The sequence below is a fragment of the Tamandua tetradactyla genome, chromosome 10, assembly GCF_023851605.1.
Source record: "Tamandua tetradactyla isolate mTamTet1 chromosome 10, mTamTet1.pri, whole genome shotgun sequence".
In the NCBI taxonomy this organism is placed as follows: domain Eukaryota; kingdom Metazoa; phylum Chordata; class Mammalia; order Pilosa; family Myrmecophagidae; genus Tamandua; species Tamandua tetradactyla.
Genome location: NC_135336.1, coordinates 13509707 through 13515706, shown reverse-complemented (window position 1 = coordinate 13515706; position 6000 = coordinate 13509707). Strand labels below are relative to the sequence as shown.

The following is a 6000-nucleotide window of genomic DNA, read 5'->3' as shown; positions in this document are numbered from 1 at the left end:
GGTAAATGGGTCCTGTTGGGCAGTTAATAGTCTCTTTAAAAACCTACTTGGGTTCTAGGTCTCCTTGGTCTTCCTGTGGCAACACAGATTAACCCAGATTCAGGCCCTTTCCTCTCAGCAGGGAAGCACTGCTGACTGTGAGCTGTCTCCTTGGCAGTCAGACTTTTCCAGGACTGGAGCTTCTGGATCCTCAAGGAGTTGGGTTTGGTGGGTGTGTACCAATGAGCCAGGAGACCTGCTTCTATTTGCAAACATTTCTGGGAAGCAGGAATCTCTTATCTACAGCTTTCAAATTATTTGCCTGTCTTCTGAATTCACAGTTTCTCAAACTTCTCTGACATCCTTTGTGGACAGTGGCTTCTTCATGCCTTCTTCTGGGCAGTGCATGCCATTTACCGTTGAGAGGCAGTTTATAGTAAGTGGTTAAGAGCACGGGCTCTGGAAGCAGACATCTAGAGTAGAAATCCCAGCTTTGCCACTGAGCAAACTCTGGTAAGTTAAGCAATTCAGAGGATCCATTTTTAATCCCATCTATATAATGGGATAATAGTACGCATTTCACAGGGTTGTCGTGGGAATTTTAGAGTTAATACAGTGTTAAGTATTAACAGTGTCTGACACATAATGAGAACTTAAGAAATGGTAGATATTGTTATTAGAAGGATTTGAGAAACACTTTGTATCAGGGTTTGAAGGAAACTACTGGAATGCTCGTCACTTCAAATAGAACATGAGAGTTATAAAGAGCTCCACTAGTCGTGAAGTTGTGAAGCCTGGGAGCATTGAATTTCGGTGACTGTGTGCTAGAGCCAGTGTTCACAGTTTACGGCCAGACATGTGGGTAGCCTACGTGTGCCAGGCGGGAATTCACCCCACTTGGTGTGGGAGTGGCTACTTCGTGAGGACAGAGTGGCAGCGGAGGTCAAGGGTGGTGAGGTGATGGCATTTGCTGCTGAAAATGAAGGGATGTCGGGAGGAGATTGCAAGAGTGGAGCTGAGGGGGTATGGCTAAGACCCAAGTTGTGTGGACAGGGAATCCTGGACTTGGGAGGGATGGAGGAAGCCGGAACTGCAAAGGCGGGGAATGAACAGAGAGAAGTGAAGACTGAGGATGGAGAGGAGGGAAGTGGACAAAAAGCAGAGGAAATGCAAATAGAGCTAAAGGTTGTGAAGTAAGAAGTTATGGACTGATCCCAACTAGAAGGCATGTTGGATGGACAGCGGGTGAAGCAGGAGGTGGAGAAAGGGCCTGAAGTGAAGGATGAGAAAGCAAACTTGTTGGGGGTGAAACAGGAGATGGATGGCAGTTTGGTGATGAAAACAGAGAAGACGGAAGAACCCAGAGGTAAAGGAAGAGAGTGACGGTGAAGGAAGAGGTAATGGATTGGCCAGAAGTGAAGGAAGAGGATAAATTGGACATAAAAGAGGAGATTTTCTTTTTTTTTTTTTTACATGGGCAGGCACTGGGAATCGAACCCGGGTCCTCTGGCATGCCAGACAAGCATTCTTGCCTGCTGAGCCACTGTGCCCCGCCCAAAAGAGGAGATTTTCTTAACCAGAACATAAAAAAGGGGGAGATTATGGATGAAGTGCATGTGAAGGAAGAGAAGATTATCCTGAAGAAGGAAGTGATGGATGAAACAAAGGTGAAAAAAGAGCCTCAAATGAATGCTCGCTCCCATGGGCTGCAACCAGAAGCTGGCCATGTCAAGGTGTGAAACTTGTGGCATAGAAGAAGCAAAATACAGATGTCCACGTTGTATGCGATTTTCCTGCAGTTTGCCCCGTGTAAAAAACACAAAGCAGAACTGACATGTAATGGAGTTTGAGATAAAACTGCATTTGTTTCAATACAACAGTTTATTGAAATGAATCTTCTAAGTGATTATCGATTTTTGAAAGATGTGGCAAGAACAGTGGACCATATTTCTAGAGACACTTTCTTGAAAAGACTAATAAACATATGTGCTTTATTAAAAATCATGCCCAGAGGCAAGATATTGATTTAAAACTTCTACCCAATGGATTCACCAAGAGGAAAGAGAATTCAACATTTTTCGAAAAGAAAAGACAGCAGTTTTGTTGGCATGTGAAGCTCCTGTTTCCTCAAAGTCAAGCTGTGACAGCAGTTTTGTTGGCATGTGATGCTCCTGTTTCCTCAAAGTCAAGCTGTGTACATGGGAAAAAAAAGGGTACCAGATGACAAAACTACTAATGAAATCTTAAGAACTTACATTGATCCTGAAAAGTCTGACCCTGTAATTCATCAAAGGTTGAAAGTCTATATGTACTTTCAGACTGGTGTCCAAATTCTAATGAAGGTTGAAAATATGCAGCAAAATTTAGTAAGATATTATGAACTGGATCCTTATAAAAGTCTTTTAGACAATTTGAAGAACAAAGCGATCATTGAATAGCAAACATTACAAGTGGTACTGAAAGGATGCAGTAATGACACGAAAGTTCTTTACCAAGTGAAAAGTGAATCTACCAGCAATGAAAATTGAGCACTTCTTCAAGAAGAAAGTGAAAATTCCAAGATAACTGCATAGGACTATGCATTGACTGGCTACTTGGTGATTAGGGGTATTGTCAGTCAGTATTTGACACTTTTTGTTTGTTGAAAAATAATTAAACATCTGAAAAACAGTAGAATGTAAGTTGGAAAACCTGATTTACCTGGACAAGGAGGCACTTTCTCTTATCAATAGTAGAAATGGTTTGGGGAGAACACTTTCAGATTCCAAGTTTAATCAGTGGCAGAAACCCAAAGGTGCACCCTCTCTCAACATGCTTAGTATACAACTGACTCTCTTCTGAGGGAAAGCACAATTTAGCTAGTAAGATGTTTTAATTCAAGCTGTTTAACAATATAAAATAATGACTAAAATTTCTGGGCTACCTCATTCTTCTTCAGTAAACCTGAAAAACAAAATGTGGTCTAAATATTCACAATTCACTTAAAATGCATAAAACTGGCATGGCAAATGCCATCTCCATTGCTAAAGATCACTGGTATGACTTTCAGAACTTGGAAAGGTTTGAAGTTTAGAACACAACACTTTTACAGAAATATGTGTACCTTGGTCACGTGGAAGTTTCACTTAACACTGACCTATCCACTCTGCTGTAAGTACTGCATCCAGGTTTCTCTTTATGAATGTACACATATTTTTTTTTTCAAGCCAGCTTATGACCTGAAAAGGAACTGCCATTTCCGGATAGTTGAACAGGGAGGGGAGAGAGTTGTTTGTACACTGCAGCCCATTGTGCACCTAATCTTTTTTTTTCTAGACTCTTCAATCAAACATCTCCAAAAAGCTTTGCCAACTAGCCAACAGCAGAACCTCAGGCAACCTCTCTGAGCTATCATGAATATCTGCTGGTAAAATGAGGATGAAGTTGATCATAGGGAGTTATAAGAATAAGTAAAGCAATATATTTAAAGTGCCTGGAATATAGTTGGACCTTAGTAAATGAGAATTTCCCTTCAGTCCAGCCTGATAATAAATTAAATTAAAGCAATTTACAAAATCTGTGTACCTTTAAGAATGATCAGAAATCATGTTATTTCAGAAAGCTTTTAATAGTATTATCACCCAAATCTACTGAAGCCAAGATTAACAACAAGCTTCAGTTTAAATCCAGTTTCAAATGCTGAGCCATGAGTGGGCAGCATGCTGATCATAAGAGGTTTTTGTTTGACTCACACAAGTTTTTAAATCAGCTGCTAACGTTTAAAAAAAGGGGGGCTTCACATGACTATTCGGTTTCCCACTTTCTTTTACAAAACGTCTGGCTCTGAGAGCATATGAATTTGTGGCCCCTGATTTAAATCTTAATGGAATAGAAACAGTACTTGCCAGGGAGTCAGGAGACAAGTTCTAGTTCTACCACTGCACAAACTGCTTCTCTCTGGGCTCCTTCCCTTCCTCTTTTGCAAAACAAGAGCTACCACTGCTCTAAAACTATAAATGCAAGGTTAACAAACAATATATCTTTTTTTAGAGATTACACCATACTTTTATCCAGTCAGGTAATGCAGTAAGTTTTAAAAATACCTCAGAACATACAGATAATCGGTAGCACAAAAGACTGGCCAAACTATAGGCATCAGTATAAAAGTTATGTAAGTTCAGAAAGAGGAAATACTGTTAAGCGGAAGAACTACCATGCATATATACGTGAAAGATTTGATCTTCTCACTCCCAGATGTTGCACATACAGACAGACATGGTATTTTCATCTGCTCAGAAATTTCCCCATTTCTACATTCTCATCTCGTAGTTTTGAGGAGGCTGAGCATGCCATGCCTCATCCGCGGATGCTTTCTGCTTGACTGGCTTCGGACAAAGTTACCATTAACTCCCCAACCTGCAAGAAAATTATTTGACACAAAGGATTCCAAAATGTCCTCCTTTCCCCCTACAAGCCTGCAAACAAATGGTACAGGAATGAGGTCAGAAAGGAATCCCCCGCCTACCATGCCGCTGAATTCATTTACCTACCTCAGAGCCCATTCAGAGAAAGGGGTGGGACAGGGAACAAGAGATGCTCTGAGGCCAAGTGGAGTTTGGGGGTCGAGCGCTACATTACAAGATTTGACAGGCCTTTGCCAGCCTTCAGCTTCTTTGTGTCTCTCACATAATAGAGAAACACAAACTGAGCAGCACACGATGTGTGGTTACACCCTTGGACAGAGCACACTCTTTGCAAATGCTAATAGTATTGTAGCATCCTGTCACCCAGTAATACAAAAAAGGATGTTGATTTTCACATGAACCAGAATGGGACCATTGTATACAAGTTTGTGACCAACTTGTAATATCTGCACATCAAAAGCCCAGCCAATCATAGAGTACACAGCTGGTGAAACAGACCAACGGGGGCACACACTGAGTTCCAAATGCCTCACTCAACCACTACTGTAACAAAAAGTATTTTTGACATTAATGAAATGACAAACTCACAATCATGATTTGGACATAATTATAGCAAGGCACTCATTTTTACTTTAAGACTTAAGGCCTGGGGTAAAAATGAGATTAAAACTTCCTGAATTTCAAAATCATCTCTTATCCTTTAGAGCTTCTAGGGTGTCACATCTCTGCAAATAATTCCATTCTTGAGATGCAACAACTCCATGTAGTTAGGAGAACCATATGGGGCCACTTCTGTAAAATTAGCTCATTTTGCACTTCCTAGGTGTATCATGTACCCTAATATACTGCTAATTTCAGAAATGAGTTCATTTTCCATTCTTAGGAGGGGGTATATTTTTCAGAGAGCACAGGCTTGTTATTACAAACTTATTTTCAAACTGAGCCTTTGCTTCTCACTAGAATGACCTTGAGTAAGTTACCTAACTTTCCTCATCTATAAAATGGATGTATTGCCAACATGTGATAATGGAAGCAAAACACAAGACATACCGGTACCTTTGCTCTAGATTCAAGCTCTCTTCTTAACATCAAAATTTAAAATGAAAACCAAAAAAGTTTCATGGGGGGAGGGGTTCTAGATGGAACCCCAAACGCTAATGATCAGTTACAGCAGACTTCTTTGTAGGGTTCTGAGTCTTGCTAAGACCTTTCAGATGGGCCCTTAGTAAGAATATTAACATTCCTAGAAATGTCTGCAAACTCAGGCATCCACCTGCATCCGTAAGACAGCCCAGGCGCCTTTTTTACCTGTTACTGTTGTTCATGGCAGTGGGAAGGCCAAGGCAACCATAATCACTAAGTGTGTGCTATGTTCTTGAGGTGTTGGTAAAGCAATCTGTTCTTTTTTTTTTATACTACATATAAATTGCTTGCAGAAAAAATGATCCCTTGAGCACCACTGACTGCAAGTGTAAGAACTTTCAACTTAAGCTCTTTTGTCAAATACATTTCTTTAAGGAGAAATAGTAAGCACTGTACTTTGTTAGTGATGCATGGTTCCATCTGTGCTAAGATGTATGGAAAATGGAGAGATTAAAACAAAAATGGGATACAAACT

At 40.5% G+C, this 6000-nt stretch overlaps 1 pseudogene; it reads left to right on the top strand.

Annotated features, from left to right (window-relative positions):
- The first annotated feature begins 912 nt into the window (after positions 1-912).
- On the top strand, positions 913-2507 carry LOC143648922 (box C/D snoRNA protein 1 pseudogene; annotated as a pseudogene).
- The last annotated feature ends 3493 nt before the right edge of the window (positions 2508-6000 follow it).